We start from the raw sequence: 10,232 nt of genomic DNA on the forward strand, positions 1-10,232 counted from the left end.
GGGGGGGGGGGGGGGCAGGATGGTCAGGACATGTGTTTGCTTGCATGCTGTGTGCAGTAAACATCTTAGATATACAGAAGGATGAGCGCGTAGACACTGATAGCACTCACCTTCTCAAGGCTGGCCAAAATACAAATGCTGGAACAGTTAAGTGCCGTTCTAGCTAAATGGGATCTTTGACTCATAGATATGTAAAACCTACTTCGGAAACAAATTTCTCTCATTATTTCAGCTTTATCCCCACATATTGTGCATTAGTGTTACAAGCAAAGGTACCCCAAAGCACACAATGGCTGCTCAGTATTTGCTGATGTTTTTTTTTTTTTAACTATTTCAAAGAAATGTCAGCAATTTACTGGATCACTTATATCAGCCTCCCCACATTCACAGGCGTGTGCAGATGTGCACAAACATCTGCTGAATTAATGTTCTGCTTTTGTATTTCCTTTTTGTCTTTGTTCCTGTTTGATGTTTCTTTCCTGTTTCTGTTGTGTAGCATCATTGAATCTGGATGTTTGTTATCATAATTTCAGCCCACAACTTCTGCAGCAGTTTCCCAAGTCATTTAAATGCAATATGTGGTGTACTAAAGCAACTAATTTCCATTTCTTTCAAAATCTGCTCTATGCAGCTAAATCTCAAAGCTCTATATGAATCTGCATGTATTTATGTTGTCATGTGTACCAAACTGGCATGTATGCACACTCACCAATTAGTCAGTGTTATGCAATGTTTTATACACAGATTTGACAGCATTCTGCAGTCTAAATACTTCCTAAAGTTCTCATATGATGCCTGTTGAGCTTGTTGTGCACCACCAGACTGTTGTCAATATTTGCCTGATTGTTAGGATGCAGCCAGTTGACTCTGTCTGTCTGAGCAGTGATATGACTGAGAGCAGTGGGGCTGGGCCCCAACCGACTCCACTCTCTTCCTCGCCCATTATAGACCTGCGTGGTCTGCAGGCTCTCTGGGGTCACCTGGCTCCCCTCCCTGCCATCTCTGGCCAGATCAATTGCATAGGCCATCCCAACACAGAGACCAGGGTCATTTTACAGGGAAACCTGCCCACTTCCTGACACCTAGTGTTCCATTTCGGACAAAGGGTACATTTCCTTTCCGTTTCCGTCCACCCTTCCTTTTGCTGCTCTGCGAACAGGTTAAGGACATGGAGCCTGTACAGCTCTTCTCTGTGATCTCCTTCAGCCTTCTCCCCCGTTGCCCACACAGTGAGAGAGGGTGAGCGATCAGTCCCATCTAAACACCACCTCAAAATCTGTTTTTGAATGCAGACCTCTTAACGTCGAAGTGATTTGGTAATTTTTGGTTACCTTTACTTTTGGTTACATCCTTTTTCAATGGACTGGCAGGTGTTGAGTGGACTTAAATCTTGTATACAGTGCATCCATAAAATATTCTAAACTAAGTGAGAAAAAATACTACATCATAGTTATTCATTCATATGATACATTTTTATTCAGACATTATTACATTACAGTAAGTAGTAGAAAAGACGTTAAGGTAATGGTTTATAATGATGCATTAAATTAAGTGAACTTGTTGGCGCTCACTTGAAACATGTTTCATTATTAACTGATCAACAGATCTGCTATGGTATGAATCTCTCCATCTCTTTCCCTGTTGGTCACGTCACAAATGGCAGGGCTATCGAACACACATTATTCTCTATGAGGACTGTTGGACAATTAGCGCCAAGAATACATATTAATCAATCGAGATTTTTGAATCTGTTTAAAGTCCAGACATTTTTTTTCCCCCTCCAATACATTAGCAGATCTCAGTATGTCCGCTACTCTTGTGAACAGGGATGAGAAGGAGATAGAGGGAGAGGAAATAAAGGTCTGATGAGTTTGGCAAAGAGAGGATGGAGGCTGAGACAGATGGCATGAAGTCTGCAGCACTCTGGCGTGGCTCGTCTGGTGCTAAAATCCTCCTCTCTCACATTCCAACAAATCCTACCAGGAGGCTGGGGAGTCTGTCACACCACTCCAAGGATCCACACGGCTCTCTTCACCCCCCCATCCCCCCTCCTCCTCCCCCTATTTTGTCGCCCGGGCCCAACCGAGCCTCTGACCACTCTGTATCATATTTTATCCTCACATATGTATACATTCACACATTAATATGTAAAGAGGTTGACCATTACAGGCCTTGTACGATAAGAAGCCCAGGGGGTGCAGGTATGACCAAACACCGTCAGACTGCTCTTATGGAAAAGAAACCAGGGGGGCTTAATTGAGAGAGGTGGCCTTTACTGACACTCCAGTATAAGAAATTGTATTCAGTAAACACTGGGCCAAATCATGGGGGACTGTACAATTCATTTATATCAGAGGAAGAAGAAATAAGAAGCTTTTTGATTAGTTTCACCACAGCCCGCATCAGCCCATGGTGTTGAACAAAAACACTGTAGCCCAATCTCAATCCAAACATGCACTGCTCAGACCCATATTCCGAGGCTCCCTGTGGGCATACAACCCTGAAATGGACCGTAAGTGTAACTGTGATTACACACAAAGCACAAAACCAACAACTGGATCATGGGCTCTACGTGACATCTTCCTCTCCAAACACCGTAGATATTCTTTGAATTTCTGAAGCACGCTTTCTTTTACATCTCAAAGTGGTTCATCTAATAAGAACAATCTAATTTATTTTACACTGTGCTCTCTCCCCATGTCTCTTTCTCGCTGTCTTTCTGCCTGCCTTCTGTTTGTTCTAATGAATGACTTCTTAGATGAGGTGCTGCTGTGAGGAGGTCACGGGGGGGCTTCAGAATCACATTATTGTTAATGATAATAAAAAGAACAATCTGTGCTAAACCTCTTGGATGTCTTGTCTTCTCTCCCCATATGGAATGAATGTTTTATCTGGTATTGTTTTGAAAAGCTTTACATGTTTGAATTGAAGTCCATGCAATTAAAATGCACAGTAAATATGATTCTGTGTTGTTTTTTTATGCAGACATTTGTATTGACAAAAAAGGCTGATAAAAGGTATACAGTAGTGCACCATCTGGGTTACAAAGTACACCACCAAGCACAACATCAGGCACCTCTTAGCAACATGGTGCAGCATAAAAAAGATATATTCCCTGTGGTAACATTAAGTGCACAACAAATGCAGAGAACAATCAAACTGCAAACACAAGTTTTAACAAGCAGGAGTTCGTTTTTACATTGAGGTGACTTCAACTTTTACTGTCGAAAGGTTACAGGAGTTCTCAGCTTTTGGTCCAACTCTATTCCATCTAATTTAAATTGAAGCAATAAGGTGGAATATCTTTTTACAAACAAAGCTGTCGCAGCAAGCATTTGATAGATGCTTATGTTTACACCAACACTAATAAGCACAGCATTTTTACAACTCAATGCAATGAAAAACACATTGAAAGAGCTTTACAAAACGTTTTGACCTGAAAACATGAACATATTCCACATAATAATGCACCTTGGAGTTCCAGACAACTATGAACAAGTTCCATATATGCAGGTTTTCAACCCTAGTGCAAGCTGTCACATCAATATCTACTCAACACCAAAGTGTGTGCTGGTGTTGTTAACATGGATCTGACATTCACAAGCAGATCATCAGTGACTTTACTTCCCGCCACCACAGAGATGGAGTTCCTGGCTGTCCTTCCTACGTGGAAGGGCAGCGTGGCGTCCCCAGGCTCATTGGCACTGTAGCTGTCACCCACAGGATGGGAAAGTGGCAGGGTCGATGGCTCCGCGGTGTGGGTCCTGGCAGCATCCGTCCCTTCCTGGCCCGGTGAAAGGGCAGGGATGGGGAGACGGTCTCTCAGTGCATTGATCGAGGGCCAGCCCTCTATTAGCCATCGCCAGAGCTGAAGGTCAGCTAAGGCCAACGGATGGGTCCTGTGTGCGCGTCCTATGGAGTGACTTATTCTCACACCCAAGGAGTGAATCCTTGTCACTTTGGTCTGTACTGCCGCCTACTCCAGGTGACCACATGACGACACCTATTCCTCTCAGAATAGTCGACACCTCCCAGATGCGGGCTAAACTCGCTCCAATATTGTTCTTTTGTTTGATGTCAGCCACACTATGCAATATTGTTGCTTTAAGAGAAATTACTATCTCCTGCCAAATTAAAGAGCCTTCCTTTTAATTTTCTCTAACAGAAATTGCACAATAAATGAGCAGGCCCTGATTTGCACTGATGATCACACAGCAACACAATTGCATCAAATTGCTCACCCAGAGATGGTGCACCACATCATGCTCATCACTAAGTGGCAACTACTGCCTGGTGTGGTTTACAATAATGCATCCTAGCTGTGAAAAGGGGGATAATTGTGGTGCTAAATGCTGTAGAGGCTGACAGGATCCATTTCTTGACTTGTCAAGGGCAGCAGTGATGGAGAGGGTTGTGCTGGGGTCTACACACAGAGGCAGATTATTATTTGCACCAACACCCAGGCACACATGTGAGCATGCAAGCACAAACACACACACACACATAGGCAGACAAAATCAGCCACACTGCACATAGAGATGATTGTCTCTTGCCTCTGTCAGGTTGTGCTTTTTCTCTCCAGCCATGGAGACCTCATCCTGGGAAATTGAGCAATTTCTGATTGAAAACAGTGGCGGTAATTAGAGCGCACACTATTTGTAACCACTTGGCATTGCATTAGTATGCAAAGCTGGCAGCCAGCTTATCTTGGGGAAAACGTTTGTTTCCTTAATTGCCCTCTTAGGACAAAAGTGAAGGGGGTGGGTGGGGAGGGAAGAGAGTTAAAATGTTAACGTGCTGCAGTAAGAATGGAGCCTGGTGTGTTGAGGGGATGTGACTCCCTGAACACAGGGGTTAAACTCTACTAATAGGCTGCATACAACACACATGGGCACACACATAGACACACACACACACAGACACACACACATACACACAGGGACAGAGTAACAGTGAAGCACTCATACGCCCACATATGGGCACACACTTTTGTTGGCACATGGGCACATGGAGGCACAGACAAAAAGACAACTAGGATGAGCGCACACATTCCAGGACACACACAATTAGGTACAATAAACTCAGACAGACACACTGTATCCTGTAAAATTAGACGTGTAAAAATAACCATTTCCCAATGAATCAAACAACCCTGTCTTTAAATAAAGAATCCATTAAGGTGAAGAGCGGGAAACTAGCTTCATTCTAATGGTTTGATAAATACATACAGCACAAGTCCCAGAATACTCAAAATGATTCATTGAATGTAAAGTTTTCCCTTCATCTGTATCATTAAACATGTTACATCTGTAAGCTTTTTCTTACCTCTGTCACACTTCTCCGTTACTTTTCGAGGGGAGGAAGAGATTAATCTTTCATGTCAAATTCTGCATTATTTTGCTGGAAATCTTCTTATCATGTCTTCACAGTAAGATGCACATGGAAATCTTAACTGGAACCTGATGGGATCGAAACAGAAATGTTCCCACGTTACTTTTTTCAGTAAAAACTAGGATTCAGGTATGCAACAATGCTATTTTTTTGCACCAGTGACACATTCTGCATTGTACTTTGAAGTAGTTGCTGAATTACTCTGATTTCCCCTGATGTTGGAAGAGGCTGTATCTCAGAGGAGCAGATAGTGAGACATTCTCATTTTCACAAAACACAAAGGAACTGTTGTATAACTAAGACTTATGCAAAGACAGGTGGGCATATTTACTTTTAATGGCCTCCTATGCACATGTATGGAATCAATTTTTTTACAATAATCAAAATAACAGAGGGTTTTCTGATTTTTGTTGTTGCAATTTTCAGAAAGTAAATGCTTCTTTATTGTTCCTCCACCAACAAAGACAAACTTCGGTGTGAAGCATTATTCTTTCTGAAAAACTATGATGCAACCATAATTTAAATGGCTTGTATATCTGCTTGTTGAAGACAATTTCACTTAGTTCAAACCTTCCTAATGTGATAAGGAGGGTGCTTTTTATGTCTGTTTTGCAAAAAAAGAAACAGAAAAAAAACAGTTAATTAATTAGAAACTGGGATGACCCGTTGAAATGCGCTCCTCTTTAAGAGGTTATAACACCACGTGTTGAAACTCCTTTCGAAGTCTAATCCGTTTACTCACAAACACAAAGACGCAAAATCATTTCACATTAAGCAGAATCAAAGTCAGTCAGCGCGAGCTTCTGGGCGCTCTAAAGTCTAATTGAAAACACGACAATTTGTGAGTGATACACATTTTTAAAAAAAAACTGCAAACGCTAGTGATGCTAAATGTTTGATTTTATCACAATTATGACAATCAAAAGTGCCATAAAGAGGTTAAACCTAATCGTGATTGGCCTGATCGAAATGTGACAATTAGCTACAGTTTGGATGAAGTGAAAATAACAGGAGTTAGTTTTTGCACTGTGGTAAACTGTAACAACAAGATATCTAACAGGGTTTTAAGTCAAGATTGAGCGTCTGAATACACGTTTGTACAGTTTAGCTTTTGTATACTAAATTAACAAAAATAAATAGCAGCCAGGTTTAAATTACACACAGCAAATTATTATAAAAATAATAAAAAAGAACGTAACGAAATGGCTGACACAATTGAGGAAAAACACTTGTGTGAAGAAAAAAAAAGTTTCAGCTGAATCAAAATGAACAGAAGCCTCGATGCTACAGGTGATGGATAATGATGACAACATATCGCCCAGAGTGGGGCCTTTAGGCCTGCTGATGTACTTTGGCTACTCAGCTTCCCATAAAAGAAAATCTGCATTAAGACTATTTTCAAATCAGCTTTACTTTAGTCACTAAAATATTAAAAGGGTCATGATGTTACATGTAGGCCAATTCCGTATTAATTGGTGCCCGATTAAATAAAGTTATCTCTTTCTTCTCCTTAATCTGTTGCATCTCATATTCACAATAAGGCAGCAGAAAGTAGAGAGAGTGAAAATAGAGGTTTTAGGATATAACAAGTTGATGAAAAAGATGGGATTGCGTTCTGCAAAGTTTGCAAAAATAAAAGTACAAAATCTTAAAATAACATCAAAATATAGTCTCTTCAAAACCACCTGACAGGCATGAGGGACAACTGACCGTGAAAATCACACTTCCTTATTATTCCTAATTATTTGGATGAATCAAACGATGAAGATTGATATAAAGATAGGACACGTTCTGGGAACGTTTTAATCAGCCACGGCTAATAAACCAGTCGTTAAAATTGTCTGGCTTAATTGGTCCAAATACTGCAATTATTAAGAGATACGTGCAAATGTTTATATTTACACCTCGGAATGCAGCATGCACGCACTCATGTGCACACGCGGCGGGTGGGCGCTGAGACTGTGTGGCTGTGGAGGATTGTGCAACATGGTCACATTTCCTGAAAAACGTCATGTCACTCAAATCAATCGTTCATGCGTCTGTTGATTATTTTTGATTCGATAATTATCAGTCTGCGGTTCAGCAGTTTGCCAAACAAATTCCAGGCGTGATGTGATGCGTCTCAGACATCAACAGGATGTTTCTTCTTCTTCCTCTCCTTCTTCTTCTTCTTCTTCTTCTTTGTGAACTATAACGGAGGGCTCCGACTGAATTCAATGTTTTTTGCATTTTGCCGAACAAAAGCTGACTAACTCAGTGATGAATGCTGTGTAACTTCAAAAGGAGTCCCCCTTTAGATCATCTCCGGCTGAAGGTTTGGGAATGTAAGACTTCCTTAAAGTTGTTAGGGCCAAAATGGCTTTAGGAGAGCTGAATCAGTGTCCGTGTGTACACACCACGTCCAACAAAAGCAGAGGCTAATCCACCTAATTTACACAATGCACAGAGCCTTGTTTACATGGGATATACCCACAGAGGGCCTCTGTTTCGTCTCCGCTACGTTTCAGACCGGACAGAGGTAGCTACTGTTTTTTCACTCTCTCTATGCGAATGAAGACAAAGTGAACGAGCATACAATCTGCAAGCAAAGCAGCATCTTTCACTTATTGCCTTTCACACCAGTTTCATGAAGCCATTGCTTATTAAGATTATTAATTCTTAAGACATTTGTCAGAAAGGCTACTCCGCGACATGTGCAGAGTTTACCCCAGTAGCCTACATTTAGTAGCCTAGACTGTGTAACTGTAGGCTATACTAGGCTAGACGAATAGGCATATCACAGGTATGACCATCAACTTATTGTGTCCAGGCCTTTTTTATCTTTTTTTTTTATCTTTTTATCTTTACTGAAACAAGGTCTAGGCCTTAACTGACACAACTTTTGATGCAGCACCGGAACACATCACACATACGAACAAGGAAGAAATAACCTAAGGGATTATTCTACATGCATGTACATCCTGAACATAAGGTGCACTTATTGTGTTTGAACGCATAGCAGGCTTCTCAAGCCAATACTCTGTTATGAGTCTAACTTGATTGAATTGCAAAATGCATCTATTTTGTACCATGACTTTAAATGCACCAACAATCTAGTTTATATTAAACCAATTCTTAACAGCATTAAGCCACGTTTAAATTACACGGTACTGTAATATTAACGACACGTGTTTGGCCTTCTTACTTTTGTCCATCCCCCTGTTTATGATTTCCATATGTAACCTCAAACTACTGCCAATCAGTCTTCCACACAATCACTCTGCATGTTTCCACAATGTCTTTATACAGTTTGTTTTATTTGTTATTATTATTATTATTATTATTATTATTATTATTATTATTATTATTATTACAAATTTAGCCTAATATAAATATAGCAATATTAAAAATATATTCATTCATCATTTATTTCTGTGTGGTCTTAGAGCAGGCTACACACATTTTGTATGAGCAAATCTATTAGAGTATACAGGATTTGTATACTACTACTAAATGAAAACAAAAATAATGAAGCACTGCATGTTCCTGCGATTATAAATACATATTCAACACAGATGTTTCAGATTTCTTTTCATCCAAAAACTATTAAACCCCAATATGTAGCCTACAAAAAGATAACAAATCTAAAATGGTCTCCGTTTTGGAGACTTCATCAAACTGTCTCCGCGTTTAACACTGAATGCAGCATTGTCTTATTTTATGTCTTTTCAGCTCAATCATCTATTGACTACTTAGGCAAATTAAGAGTTCTGGCAGCTGCGTCTTTTTTTATTACTTTCATTACAGTTGTAGATTTCCTGTTTATTTGGCTTCGAGCCCTTTATATCTTCCCCGTCTGTAGGTGCGTTTGACTGTTTTCCATAATAGCATTTTTCCAGAAGGGGTAATTACTTTGCCACAGCCAGGTACATTCTGCCGCTAAATTGAAATATTGTGCTTTAATCCTCCCTAAATCCCAATTCTCAGGACACGGAGATGTGAGCAGCGGAGGAGTCATGTGGAGCTGCGGTTTCTCTTCAGGTGAGCGACGCGTCGCAGGGGGGCGGAGGATCTCCTCTCCCCGTCATAAGCATAAAACAAGATTAGGCTAACAGATCTTTATCACTTAGCATTTTCCCCCTTACAGAACAGCAACTCCACAATCTCAGCTTCTGATAGAAAATGTTACATAATGAGCAAGAAATTATTATTATTTTTTTTTAATGAATAAGTCATAAATCAACTTCCCCGCATGTTTATCAGGGGTTTCATACCTTTAAGAAAAGAGCAGGTGAGGTTGTTCATGTAAAGGAATCAGAAGAGGCAGTGGTAATAGGTACTTGATATCTTTGTTTAAATTATATTTGTAGGTGAAGAATAGTTTCTTATTAAAAATAAAATCTTTTTCTTCCTATTAAAAAAAAAAAAAGATCACAACCAAAATCTAGATGCCAGTTTTTCTTGCAGGAGTAATAAACTGGCAGAAGTTTCAACATTCTGCTTCTCATGGTGCTGCCTGAATTTACCTTCCCTTCCCCATCTTTAATTTGTAGTCACCAGGAATAAAAGGCTGAGTCTCAGCTCTGGCAGCGCCCATGTCACTCTTTGCTGGAGTGGGTGACAGAGAACAGCAGAGGCAGATAGCATGCTAAAATCGCTTCACTAGAGACCCTAGATCAAAGTAGACCAAACCTCATATTGAGTGAACTTTTAAGCCAGAAAGACTGTGTGACATCAGAACACCTAAAATGTGACTGTCATGTTTTTCAAACTTCGCTGAACACAGCCTCAAAGACTTGAGAAGTATCCAATGGTGTGTTCAAACACACACACACACACACAGACACACACACACACACACA

General features: G+C 40.4%; 2 long non-coding RNA genes across 2 annotated transcripts in view; one reads left to right on the forward strand and one right to left on the reverse strand.

Annotated features, from left to right (window-relative positions):
• The first annotated feature begins 30 nt into the window (after window positions 1-30).
• On the forward strand, window positions 31-6,040 carry LOC116697069 (uncharacterized). Its single transcript, XR_004333907.1, has 3 exons — window positions 31-583; window positions 3,565-3,573; window positions 6,030-6,040. It is a non-coding gene; the product is annotated as an uncharacterized LOC116697069 (long non-coding RNA).
• LOC116697068 (uncharacterized) overlaps window positions 2,939-10,232 on the reverse strand; it is a 22,632-nt gene continuing 15,338 nt past the window's right edge. Inside the window, exons 3-4 of the long non-coding RNA XR_004333906.1 lie at window positions 5,326-5,459; window positions 2,939-4,423 (exon numbers count right to left, since the gene is read on the reverse strand). This is a non-coding gene — a long non-coding RNA (uncharacterized LOC116697068). The remainder of the gene's footprint in view (window positions 4,424-5,325; window positions 5,460-10,232) is intronic.

Source organism: Etheostoma spectabile, chromosome 10, assembly GCF_008692095.1.
Source record: "Etheostoma spectabile isolate EspeVRDwgs_2016 chromosome 10, UIUC_Espe_1.0, whole genome shotgun sequence".
Classification (NCBI taxonomy): domain Eukaryota; kingdom Metazoa; phylum Chordata; class Actinopteri; order Perciformes; family Percidae; genus Etheostoma; species Etheostoma spectabile.